This window comes from Salvia hispanica, chromosome 2, assembly GCF_029641045.1.
Source record: "Salvia hispanica isolate PSC_SH4W2 chromosome 2, Shi_PSC_v1, whole genome shotgun sequence".
Classification (NCBI taxonomy): Eukaryota; Viridiplantae; Streptophyta; class Magnoliopsida; order Lamiales; family Lamiaceae; genus Salvia; species Salvia hispanica.
The window spans coordinates 37,560,199-37,574,489 of NC_142693.1; the positions used below are offsets into that span (position 1 = coordinate 37,560,199).

The 14,291-nt window shown below is 37.0% G+C and overlaps 1 long non-coding RNA gene and 2 pseudogenes across 1 annotated transcript; 1 reads left to right on the forward strand and 2 right to left on the reverse strand.

Moving 5' to 3' along the window:
- Positions 1-1,345: 1,345 nt before the first annotated feature.
- LOC125208791 (UDP-glycosyltransferase 73C4 pseudogene) lies at positions 1,346-3,063 on the reverse strand (annotated as a pseudogene).
- Positions 3,064-3,782: 719 nt separating this feature from the next.
- LOC125202401 (UDP-glycosyltransferase 73E1 pseudogene) lies at positions 3,783-5,522 on the reverse strand (annotated as a pseudogene).
- A 3,772-nt stretch (positions 5,523-9,294) lies between these two features.
- LOC148932341 (uncharacterized) lies at positions 9,295-10,307 on the forward strand. Its single transcript, XR_016135037.1, has 2 exons — positions 9,295-9,939; positions 10,032-10,307. It is a non-coding gene; the product is annotated as an uncharacterized LOC148932341 (long non-coding RNA).
- Positions 10,308-14,291: the final 3,984 nt, after the last annotated feature.

Consider the following 14,291-nt stretch of genomic DNA (forward strand, 5'->3'; position numbering starts at 1 on the left):
ATATTAACATATGTTTACATTTAAGATGCACAATCAGAAAACAAACACATGTATCTTTGAATAGGCCAGAAATGTTCTTTTTTTCAAAACAAACTAGCATGATAAAGAAACAACTTGTGAGGTTTGAACCCCATATATGCATAAATAACAAGCTTTGTTAGAAAGAAAAAAATTGTACTAATGAAATATATAATTCATTTCAAATAATTTAGTCGGAGCTGATTAGGAATATTTATGTATTTTTTCATGGGCTGAACACAGCATATTTTATTACTATACAATGAGACAGTGGCCAAATTCTCTATTAAAATTGTTTTATTTAAGAGACGCAAATTATCATATAAATATTTTTTTTACTATGAAAAATTAGTAATTGTGGATATAGTAACAGAATATATATACAATACAGATTAACGATGAGTCCAATTTTATTTGAAAAGTAAAATAATGAAAATATTCATACAAAAAGCTCAGTAGTTACCTGTGATGGTTCTTTTGTAAAGACAAAAGTGAGCAAATGAAGCATAATGTTGAGACAAGAGCTTCCATACTTAAGTAGAGAGAGACAGAGAAAGAGAAATGTTGAGACAAGAGCTTCCATACTTAAAATGTGAGTAAAAATTCCATTTTGAAAACAGAGAAAGAGAAATGTTGAGACAAGAGCTTCCATACTTAAAATGTGAGTAAAAATTCCATTTTGAAATGGGATGGTTTTTTTACGAACATTCCAGAATAATAAAATGAGATTATTTTTCATGGATAGAAGGAGTAGTATTGAATATGATCTTAGTTTTCTTGTAATTACATATATAATTATTTATTTGTGCCAATGCTTCTTCTTCGCTTCTTTAATCCTCCCATAATCACGGTAAACTGAGTTTTTTTTTGTCAGTCCTCTCATAGTACGAATAAACTGAGTTTTCTATGTCGTGATAGTAATAGTCTTCTGGGGAATCCCTTCCGGGAGCCATCTTCGGTGCGCACTGCACGGATTTTAAGTTGATCATGCTCCACTCGTCCCACAATGACATTGCTATTTTGCCATTTTGTCCGTCCCACAATAAGAATCTTATTTCACTTTTATCATAAATACAAAGTAGGTCTCATATACCACTCATATTTTATTATAAAACTAATATATATAAATGAGACTCACATTCAACTAATTTATTCAATTCACTATTTTTTACATTTCTTAAAATCCGTGTCCAAACTCAATAGGCACACTTTTTATGATGATTGTTGCTTTTAAAGTATTGTGCTTATAATTTGATAAGCATTATCTCAGACTTTAGTAAAACAAACCAAGCACCTGTCATGCAAATGCAATCTTAGAAACCTTAAATTAACTAACTCTGTGGAGGCGTATTTATTTTCAAATTTCAGTCGATTTGCTATGACAACCACTATTAAGAATTGCATTTTTTTTTTTTAAAAAGGCGGTCTAAGCTAAAGTTTCTTGACTTTCTTCCAACAATGGCCTACCTCCTAGTTCCATAACTTGCAGCTCTACATCTTGAATCAACAACGTAATATTCCTATAAGAAGACCCTCCTTCTTCCAACGCCTCCCTCGCCCTCTCCCTCAACTCCTTTGCTCTTCTTCTCCTCTCTCTTCCCTCCTCATCTCCCTCCATCAACTCCTCAATCGACCTCTTCACCTGATCCCACTTCACAAACTCATCTCCCGCCTCGACCCCGACCCTCACCCCGATCCCGAGCACGTGCACGATGAACTTCTCGTTGTAAAACTGCTCCGCGAACATGGGCCATGTTATCATGGGCACGCCCACGCTCACCCCCTCCAGAGTCGAGTTCCACCCACAGTGCGTCAGAAACCCTCCGACCGAGGCGTGCGACAGTATCATCACCTGCGGGGCCCACCCCCGGATGATTAGTCCCCTCTCCTTGAGACTATTATTTTTTTCCTCCAACCATTCCACAACTTCTGCGGTTAGAGAAGCATCTCTTATAATCCAAATGAAAGGGAAACCTGAGGCCTCCAACCCTAACCCGATCTCCTTGATCTGCGCAGCTGAGATTCGGCATAAGCTTCCGAAACACGCGTAGATCACCGTCCCGGTTTCTTTTGAGTCGAGCCACGACATGCATTGGCGCTCGTCGATGGAGGCCTTGTTTCCTCTGTCGAGTTTCTCATCGGGTCTCTTGTTGCACACGGAGACTGGGCCGATGCACCAGAGCGCTCGTGCCACCTTTGCATACCCCTCGACATATCCCGACTCAATCTCTTCGAAGCTGTTCACGAGCGTGGCTCGTGAAGAGCTTCGAGCTTTTTTAATCTGATCAATGATTGTGTCAATGTTATCGTCAGCAGATTTCTTCTTGGCCTGCTGCGGAATCTGAGCCTTGGTGAGCTCGATTCTGTGGGGTATACCCGGCACCAGAAACGGGTCTGAGCCGGATTCTGCTGCCGCGATCATCCCCTGCGTGCTGTCAAGAGACAGCACGTGGGAGCAGAACAGAGTGAAGCACGATATGGTTTCGAAGATATACCTCGGAATGCTGAAGCTGTCTGCGACCCTCTGCGTCCAAGGCAGAGCGTTGGTGGAGACCACGCAGCTCGGCCTCGGACGCAGCTCGGCCATCAGCTTCAGCAGCGGCGCCTCGAGCATCTCGCACGCCGCGAAGAACTCGGGGGCGAGGTCGATGGAGGTAAGGGAGTCCATGTTCTCGCAGCCCCGAGGGAGGCCGGCCTCCTCGCCCGGAAAGTCCAGAGGAATCATCCGGATTTGGAGGCCGGTGCTCGCGGCGTGGGCGATGGCGGCGCTGTATCTGGTGAAGTTGCGGGGCGTGGTGATGATGGAGACGATGAGGCCGCGCTGGGAGAGGAGCTTGCCGAAGTCGGTCAAGGGGATGATGTGGCTCTGCGACATCAGTGGGATGAGAAGGAAGTGGAGAGGGTGGGATAAGGGAGCCATTGATCGATCGATGAGCTCGAGACGGCCTTGTTTGTTTTTTATGGTGATGGAGGGTGGTGAAGTTTGTATGATTGGAGTGGAGAATTTATGTGGTTGGCATCTTTTGTTTGTAAACTTGTAATGTCATAATGAAAGGTCGCTCTACGTAGAGAATATATAACTTGGCAGAAAAAAACAGATATGCGGGCTCATACATATCTCGTGAAATCAGACGCAAAAAATCTAGAAAAGCAAGGACAAATGAGTAAATGTTTCCAGAAAAGTACAAAATTTGTTTCCAGAAGAAAAGATTTTATTAGGCAAAAGACATCATTAACTCCATATATTGTTTTATTAGATTTTTGTACATATTTGTGTAGGTTAAAGGAACTAACAAAATTATTGACTATTCCTTCAGTTAATCAAAAGCTATTATTAAAAATTTTAAACGAAAAAAGGATTGTTCATAGGAGGCAAGCGGATTGAATAGCCATATTTGATGAAGCAAATCTGCAGAGCGAGTTGGACAAGCTTTTCTTATTCTTTTTCTTGGACAAGAAACTGAAGCCTATGCACGAATGGCTTGAAATTGAGCCTACCGCTAACGCGTTAAGTTGGACAAGAAATCTTTTGTTAGCTTAAGGATCCTAAGTACAACAGTAGAAGAATTTATTAAAATAAAAATAATACTCACTCCTTCACAATAAATATAAAATATTTGGTTTCTGGCAATAGATTTTATACAGTATTATTTTATGAGTTAATGAAGAGGGAATAAAGTAACATAGCTATAAAGTAATGAGACAACGCGTTTATTTTTAACGGAGACAAGCAAGAATCTAACGAAAGAAATGATAAAAGTATATGGACTCAACGATGTGTTTACCATTCCGTTGCATTTGCAAGCAAAAATAAAAACTAAAAAATGAAGTGAATAAGGGGATCATTCAATTCAGTTACACAATCTAAACTATTCCATTTCAAACTAATTCAATTATTTTGAATACATATCGAAGCTTGCCTAATTTGTAGAACTGTGCCCCATCATGGAATTTGCAATGTCCTGAATTAGGCATGTAATATTTTGATAAGAAGATCCACCTTCCTTGACAGACCTCCTCGCCATTTCTCCCAGCTCCTTGGCTCTCTTCCTCCTCTCACACCCTTCCTCTCCCTCATCCATCACCCTCTCAACCGCCTCCCTAATCCCATCCCTCCCTACTCTATCCTCATCCCTCTCCTCCACCCCCAAATGCACCACCCCCCTCGCCCCCACCCTCACCCCAATCTCATGCACCTCCACCACCACCTTCTCATTCAAAAACTGCTCCGCAAACAAAGGCCACGTCACCATTGGCACCCCCGCCGATATCCCCTCCAGAGTCGAGTTCCATCCACAGTGCGTCAGAAACCCCCCCACGGCCGGGTGCCTCAGGATAGCCACCTGAGGCGCCCATCCCCGGAGTAAGAACGCTCTCCCCTCAACCCTCGCCTCGATCCCATCCTCATCAATCCATCTCTCGATCTCCGCATCAAATTTCACCACCAACATAAAATCACGCCCGGTTTCCTCCAACCCTAGCGCGAGCTCAGTGAACTGAGCTCGCGAGAGGCGGCTCAGGCTCCCGAGGCAGGCGTACACGACGGTCCCGGGCTTCTTGTCATCCAGCCATTTCAAGCAGTCATGATCAGATATGGTATTAGCATCATCATCGGATAAGGATAAGGATAAGGTTAAGGATAAGGGTCCGATACACCAAATCTTTCCTCTTCCGAGCTTGCGGAACTCATCCACGTATCCGTTTTCGAGTTCTTGGAAAGTGTTGACGACGAGGCCGTAGGATAGAGCCTCGGTTTCCTTGAGGCGTTCGCGGTAGCCCTTGACGTCGGTGGGCCCAGGATTGAACAATCCCGGGAGCTGGGATTGGGAGAACTGGATGTTGTTGTTAGGGAGATTAGGGACGGTGAAGAGGTGTGTTGGAGGGAGGGTTTGGTGGATTTTGGAGGCGTAGATGTGGTGAGTGACGACTTGAGTGAAGCAGCTCATGCCGTCGAAGAGGATCCGAGGGATGTTGAAGGTGGTGGTGGTTTGGAGGGTCCAGAGGATGTGCTTGTCGCAGATGAGGGAGGAGGGAGGAGGGGAGAGGCGGTGGAGGAGGGATTCGATGGGTTTTTGGAGGAGGTCGATGGCGTTCAAGAAGTTGGGGAGGAGGGTGAAGGAGGGGAGGAGCTCGGCGCTCTCGCAGCCGGGGGGGAGGCCAGCCTCCTCGCAGGGGAAACGGACTGTGAGGAGGCGGATGTTTGAGTTTGAGGCGGCGCGGTGGAAGCGGGAGGCGGTGAGGGGTGTGAGGATGATGGAGATTCGGACACCGCGTTTGGATAAGAGTTTGGCCATGTCGAGCATTGGGATTATGTGACCCTGAGCCATTAATGGGAGCAACACGATGTGAAGAGAAGGGGATTCATCACAATCCATGGAAATGGACATGCTTCTTTTTTTTCTTTCAACTTTAGCTTTTTGTTTGTATTGGACTAAGGCTTTTTCCGTCTTATAGTGGGGATTGTTGATGAATTGCTAGTATTAGAGATGATCACGCCTCATTCCTTAAATTTGTTCCTTTACTCACATTATTTATACTTTTATACACCCTTTATTCACGAATAACTTGGCTATCAAATACCGCAATATATACTTTATTTTGTGCGTTAAGTAGAAAGAGAAATAGGGAGTACTATATTTATATTGATACGAGAGATTACTTTTTCGTAAAAATGAAATATGATATCATTTTTTAACCAAATTTTAAAAAAATAAGTATTAGATCTATATCTATTATGAGACGGAGGGAATAAGTATTATGGTTTTAAGGAAATAATTAAGAAGACAAACGAATGGAATATATGAAAAAGTTTAGTTTGATTGGAATGTGAATTTCACGCAAAATGAAAATTACTCCATAATATCTACTAAACAATAGTAGTATTATATAGTACTCTCTCCGTCCATGAAAAATAGGGCACCTTGTGAATGTCACAGATTTTAATATAAAATTGGTAAAGTAAGAAATAATGGAAAAAAGTAAGAGAGAAATAGTGTTAGTGAAATGTGGGGTTCATATTATTAGTAGGAGAGAAGGGGAAAAAGTAAGAGAGAAGTAGTGTTAGTGGAATCTGGAGTCATATTATTAGTAAGAGAGGGAAAAAAGTAAGAGATAAGTTGTTGAAAACTTTCTTTTTTTGAATGCTCTCTATTTTTCATGGACAACTGATGCACTATTTATTAGCACTAAAAATACTTGCAAGTATACAAGATAGATCTAGTATAGCTAAAGGTCAGTACCGGATATCGAACACAGGGAATAAGATTGCAACTGTCTATCATATACTAAGCGTCATATACTATCTAGAGACACGGATTTTTGGGTTGATTAATTTATAAACTAGATAGAAAGAAATAAACAAATAATAGAAAACATAAAACATAAAAACAAATAATACAAAACAGGCTAAAGAATGTAGAATATTAGGAACCACAATCAAAAACTAATATCCAAAAGGCTTCCTTGAATTACAGTCTCTAGAGTTACTAAGCTATCACAAATGTAAAATTATATCTTCTCTCGAAGCATACAATTTGTAGATTGCTACCTAGAACCGAAGTGTCATTCCTAGAACTAAGGCAACAACTCCTAAAAGCTCCTAAGATAAATTTGCTTCATTCAAAGGCTCAAATCTCTCGATTATATTGGCAAAGACGTCAATTTCTCCTCTTTCAAATTAAACTACTCACTTCCCAGGTATTGTAGTAAAATCCACATGCATTCATAAGATGGCCAATCAAACAAATGTATAAGCACAAGAGAAATCGAAATAACTACAAGAGCTAACAAGGAAAAAACAATTGAATAAATAACTTATAAATCATAGCATGTTTACCAAAAATTTTACAAAAGATGTTTTAACTCATAGACAAGTAAAACAACAAAAAGTACTAGACATGAAGAAAAACAAAACAAAACCCAAGGTTGAATGATGTAGTCTTCAGTCTTCTCTTGCCTGGACCTACAGAGCTCCGCTCCAATGAAAGATGGAAGAATTATATGTGGAATTTGGGATGGAAGAAGTATAGAGATGGAGAGGATTGGAGGCTCTGAGATGAATATTATGATTAGGTTATGGGGTATATATAGGCTAGAAAAGGATTTATAATTGGTAAAAAGTATCTTCCAAGTAATGGGAAACAAGGTAAATTCGAATTCTCCAATTAATAGGGGAGATTTGGCAACAATTTCTTTCCTTCCTTAGTTTCCGCCTAATTTAGACTGCACTGCGCAACGTTCGTAAAATGGCCACAACTTTCTCCACAAAATTCCGATTTCGATGTTCAAGGTACCCACGCGAAGCTCTTTCGAAGACGAAGAGAATGGTATGTATTAAGCACTGATTGGACTTCAAACTCGTTGGAAGATGGGCTCGAACAGAGGCTGCTGAACTTTGACACTTTTGCACATTTTTTTCTATCTTTTTCTATCATTTATTAACAAACACGTCAAAATATCAAAATATATAATATATGCAATTTAAGAACATAATTTGCAAGATTGACATTTAAAACGAGCCAAATCTAAGCCTTAAAAACATGCAAATCTTGTGTTTATCAACAACCAAAAATAACAAATATGTCCTATTTTTCGTGGACAGATAAAGTATATATTTTATACTCTTGCAAAAAAATTAGATATATATCACACCTTTTCACATGATTTTGCATTTTGAGAATGTGAAAAGGATTCTCAAAACGTGTAACACTCAAGATAAAAATGATCCAGATTCTTGTCAACACTCTTGCGATGGGGGTTGTGTGTGTTGGAATTAAAATAAATAAATTTGATTTTTATAATAGAATTATCTAGGTATTTTTAGTAGAATTTCGTAGAATGCAGTAAATTATCTAGATTTTTGTTCAGAAAAATCTAAATATAAAATATTAAAGAATCTAGTAGAGAATTCTAGAGTATGAAATGAATACCTATAAATACGGCATAGTTGTATCATTTTCCATAGGTTGAGAAAGTTTGATAAATAAATGAGCTTAGTTTCCCACATCACCAATGTAACATCCCGAATTTCCGAACCCTAATTTTAGAGCCCTAAAATTTATTATTGATGACGTGAGAGATGTGACTTAATTGATAAATGAATTTATTACATGAGTTTCTTTGACCGATGAGTTTGAAAAGTCAAATTTGTTGACTATGTGATGTGGCATGTGATTTATTAATTTATGAGGTGAATTAGTTGTTAAAGGGTGAGTGGGAATAGTAGGGAAAATTTCCATAAATACTAGCCACCTAAATAATGAGATTTTCGAACCCTTGGACTTTTGGAGAAGGAATTCTATTTTTCCGGATTTAATTAATTCTTGGGATATTTATCCAAATTAAATCCAAAACCCAATTATTCCTTATTTTTATTGAGAAAATCGAGCCCCTTATTTTTTTTTTCCTAGGTGATTTTCGAAAATCACCCATGTAGGGAAGGAAATATTATTTTTGCTTGTTTAATTGATTCCTTACTTGATTTCCTTCCATACCTAGAATTTAAATATTCTACCAAATATTTCCATACCTCAAGAGATCTTGTCATACCTTATTTTAGTTGATATTAAAAATCCATTCCTTATTTAAAAAGGCTACTACACGCCTATTTCAATCCCTAGTTGGGAGGATCCTTATTTTTATTTTGCTCTGTGATATTTTATTCTACTCCGTAAAATATACCAAAACAAAATCTTGGCTAATGAAGAGCCATATATTTCGAAAATTCCATATTCTCCAACCCTAATTCATGTCATTTTCATTCTTCCTCTCTACTCCACAATATTTTGATTTATTTAATTGTGGAGAATAAAATCTTACCAAATATTCTATTTTAATTACCTAAAGATCTTGTTGAGCACTATAAATAAGAGAACCCCTAACCCTAGCCCCATAAAATTTCACCCCCTCTCATCTCTCTCACTCTCTCCAATTTTTTCTTCTATTCTCCAATATTTTGTCATCTTTTGAAGAAGAATTGAAGTTCAATCCAAGAATGTTGAAGAACCGAGTCTAATACTTAATTTCTACCGTTCGTTTTTCTCATAAGGTATTCTTATATTAATCTTCTTCTTTCTACTCGATTCCTCTTCTTTCTAACCGATTAATCGGTATTCTTGAACCCTCATGCATCTTGTTTGAGTGAAAGTGGGGTAAAGGGGATACGGAGAACATGTGTGTGTGTGTGTGTGCGCGCGTTGCGTGTGTGTGTGCGTGGCGTGTTTGTGTGGTGTGTGTATGATGGCAAAATACTCTTGTGTGACATGTGTTGATGTTAGATCTAGAATTGAGATGCGAATGGAACTTATGCGATGAACGTGACCTTGATTGATTAATGATGCTAAAATAGTTCGGTGGGAAAAAGGAAAAACGTTGAGACATGCATGAGTTAGGAGTTGTATTGAATCTGATTTGTGATATGTGCCTATGTGATTAAAAAGGTGAAACCTCAGTTGCGAAGCCGGATAACAAAGGAAAGAACATACTTGAAATCTAAGCAGTCTAGGTGGGCTTTACTCTTAAACTCTTTTATGTGCAAATTTATGAATGTGGAGAAATAAGGGTGGTTTAACTGTTATGCCATACCTATGTCTGTTTTGTTGTGATATTGTGCGTCTGATGCCCAGTTTGAGAGTTCTCTCCATTGGGCTATAGGGCTATGGATATGTATAAACGAATTCGGGTATGAGTAGGGCCGCAAACCCTACCAGGCTGTGTACACGAGGGGATCGGGAGCCGTCCTTGCTAGTCGGCCGGTCTCGTGGGCGAAAAGTGTGGCCACACTTTCGTCGCACCATGGAAATGTTGAGATTGTGGAAATTGATGAGAAAAGTGGGGAGATGTTTGACTGGCCAGTCTATGGAAAATATACTTTGTGATACTCGTGATATTCTCTTATAACTGCTTACAACTCGAGTTCACTTGGTAAGGTTGGCATAACTTATAAAACGTTTTGGCAATGAGTTCACTGAGTATTTCAAAATACTCAGCCCTGCATGTGTTTTCCTTATGTGCAGGTTGAACGATGACGAGCGGTGACGGGTGTTGAGCATGATAACTGATTAAGATGGATGTTTTGAACTTCAAGCGTAGTTGTGTCTTCATACATAGTTGCTCTTTCTCTTGGTTATTTCCGCTGAAATTATTTGAAACACTTATGATTATTTTGGATATTTTGCACTCTCCTTTCGGTTTAGAGGCCATAGACTTTCTTGTGGTTTTTATCTTGGAAACTATGTCATACTCTTGAGATTTTTGATCGTAATTTATGATACCTCATTTTTCTTATTTAAGCTTCTAGGTTAAATTGTTGTTTTAATGCTATGATAGTTCCTTTAAATACTTTGGTCAAACTCTTTAAATGAAACCCTAGCCTATGTTGAATTCTTTAAGTCCGTTTTGGTGGCAGTCTCCGCATTTATTGTACCCTAGGATGACGGGTTGTTACAACCAACCTCTCATAAATTATTTTCCATATATTCCACTCATTCTCCTCTCAAATACTTCCTCCAAACTAAATTACTTCTACAACATATATCTTATACTCCATATTCCAACAACATGGTGGAATAGAGGAGACTGGATTAATAATAACACTGCGAAAAGCGGTGAATAAATTCATATCATACTTTTTTGCATTTTGGAATTATTTTCTAAAGGGTTTTTTTTGAAGGGAAATACATGAGGTAAGGGAAGACGATAAAATGGACCACTTAGGATTTTTTATTAATGGAAAATTTCACGTGAGTCGAGAATAAATTATTGATACATTAAAAATTGATACTTGGATACTTTTGTATACTCATTCTACGATTGATTGAGATATTTTGATTAATCCTTAAACGAAATACTAACAAAGTTTAATATTTGTCCTTGAATCTACCCGTACACAGCTTTGTAGCCAAAGTTATTTTACGCACAATCAGAAAGTTATTTTAAGCACGATCCGAGGTGGGCAAATCCTTGCTCATATCCTATGACAAATGTTACGGAAGACAAATATAACTTAACATATGTCAATAAAGAAAGACAAATATAACTTTGCTGTGGAGCTATGACAAAATTACATTTTAACATATGTCAATAAAGCAAGACAAACATATAAGAGTTATGAACAAAAGTACATTCATTTTCTTACTTCATTACGTAAGTGCTTACATGAGCGTTGGTTGAAATTTTTGTTTGGATTCTAACTTTCTTGATTGTTGGACAAATGTAACCAATGTTTTAAAAATCGGACTGGTAAGTGAACCAGTGAGGCTACTGGTTCATGGTTTAACTGGTTCGACCGGTTAAATTACTGATCAGACCGAAATACTGTACATAAATAAACACTCCCTCCGTCCCACAAAAGATGTCACACTTTCCTTTTTAGTTTGTCACATAAAAGATGTCACATTTCCTCTTTTGGAAAAAGTTCTTTCTCACATCAATTATAAAATTATATTTTCTCTCGCAACTTAACACACAAAATAACATCTCCTAAAATCCCGTGCCATTTTCCAAGTGTGACATCTTCTCTGGGACGGAGGGAGTATATATTATAAAAAATATTAGTACAATTTAATATATGACCAAATATTGTATTAATTGCACATCATAAATCATATAATATCTCTAAAAAATAAATTTAGTATAATCAAATATAAACTATTATACAAAAATGATTAAATTATAGTATTATATGTGTATATTATCATATACGAGCATTAGAATGTAATTATAGATAAAATTATAATTAAAACTTAGAAATAATAAATATAATTTCATAGGTGGTTGGTTAATAAAATTACTATAATTATTATACATAAAATGTTTAAATATATACAAAAATTATAAAATGATAATCTATTAGATTTTAGGAGCACATCATTGCAACATAATGGTAAATTGTTAATATATTGTTATTAGGGACTAGCGTATAAAATGATTAGAGTATGGAAAATAAAATTCGGTAGGTATAAGTGGTGGAGTGGTGGAGGTTATAGCCTAATGACAAGTAGGTCCCAGGTTCAATTCTTGGAGGGAGCAGTTTTATGACTTTTGAAAAACCATAATAAAATGAAAAAGTGGTCCAACCGGTTTCCGGCCAGTTCAGCCGGTCCAAAACGGTCCAATCTCCAACTGGTTTAATAGTCCAAATCGGTCCGACCGACCAGTCCGGTCCGATTTTTAAAACACTGAGTGTAACAAATACACACTACAAAAAACTTATTCTTTAATGACACAAAAAATCGAAACGCTATTACTTGCGTTCCAAAATTTCAAAAAATAACAGCAATTTAAGACGCAAATGAAAGTGTTCCTAATTTAAGGACTAATTAACCTAATCTTTTGCTTTTTTAAGAGACTTCGTTTTGGATCATCTAATTTTAGTTGAAACATTAATAATAAGGACGCTTTTTAAAGTGTTGGTGGTATATTAGAAACATAAACTAGCGTCTTTAATTGCATTAAAAAATGTCGTTAACGGTTTTCCTTTGTTGTTGTAGCGACACTCACTTCATACTAACAATTTATGTTTGGAAAGCATGTCTGATCCAAAATGCTAAGTTGATTCTAAAGAAGACTTTGAATCTTAAATTATACTTCCGTCGTTTTATAATAGTGGAGTCATTTTGTTATTTTTGTACGTTCCACAAGACTTTTAATCTTAAATTGTACTCCCTTCATTCCATAATAGTGGAGACATTTTGTTATTTTTGTATGTTCCACATTAGTGGAATCATTTCCCATTTTATTAAAAGTCAATACATTTCTTCTTCATTACTTTACTGATGTACTCTCTCCAATTTTATTTTCTTCGTCTCTCTACCTTTTTTATTTCCTACTTTATTCTTTCTTTACTTAACTGACTTAACATAATTTTTTCTTAAATCCCTTGTCAAAAAGAAACGCTCCCACTGCTACAGAAAGGAGGGAATACAGTTTGAACAAAAATGTAATTGAACGGAAGGAGTACAGTTTGAACAAAAATGTAAATTGAACAAAGGTTAGTACTACTAGACTACTAGATGTAAAGTGAAACCTTAGATATGGAGTTATACGTAAGTGCTTACATGAGCATTGAATTTGAGTACTAATTTATGACGGACTAATTCTCTATCACAGAACGTATTACAGGTTTTGGTGATGTGCATTTTACTCTTAAAAAATCACATCAATCGATTTGAACCATAGGAATTGAGATGTGACGATGGCTATGGCTAGCATTGGTGCATCCCCTCTTTGGGCACTGTATATACATGTCATTGTCAGTTTACCTTCATATCAACAACTCGCTATAGTTAAACTTTCTAAATGAACTTAACTTTAATTATGTTCCATTAACTTTAATTCCTGTTGATATGGAACAAAATTTGTTGCTGAAATGGTAAATTAAACTATAAGTAGAATTGCATAAAATAGAAAGGTTAAAAATCTATGGTTTCATAAAAGCAATGCCACCACCACATAAATTAGAACCATTATTTCTAATATATATTCTTCGTATATGAATCCCCATGAGTTAAGTAATTCTTTGCATGGTCGTGCAATACTTGCTCCTACTTTAGAGGTAGTTGATGAGGTTAATCAATTCATGATTTCATTGGATCAGTTTCAAGGTCGAGTTTATTTGAGCTCTGATAGTATATCAAACTCTGATTTGACATCAAATGGCTTTGCTGTGATTCATACAGTTGAATTTTTGAATAATTTGAAATGTTCAGGTACTCCTAATCATGAATTATTGTTGAAAGTTGGTACTCCAGTGATGTTGTTAAGGAACATAGATCCTTCTAATGGTTTGTGTAATGGCACCTGATTGACTATTACACGTTTAAGTGACTATGTTTTGGAGGGACAAGTATTGGCTGGTCATAATGTTGGTCTTAAGGTGTTGATTCCTCGAATGACTTTAATACCATCTGATCCATCGTTGCCATTCAAATTCCAACGACGACAATTTCCATTAACTGTGTCTTATGCAATGACTATTAACAAAAGTCAATGTCAATCGCTTTCACATGTTGGATTGTTTCTGAAAAAACCCGTCTTTAGTCATGGACAACTGTATGTTGTTGTTTCAAGAGTCACAAGTCGTGATGGTTTGAAGATATTAGTTTGTAAAGATGATATTGATAGGAGTGGAGATTCTACTTTTATTGTTGTTTACAAATAAATTTTTCAAAATTTATAAACTCCTGGTTGTTGTTGTTACTATTGTACTTTCTATTTTTCTATTTTAATGATTTTTGTTGTGGAAACTTATGATCTATTTATTTAGTTAAATTGTT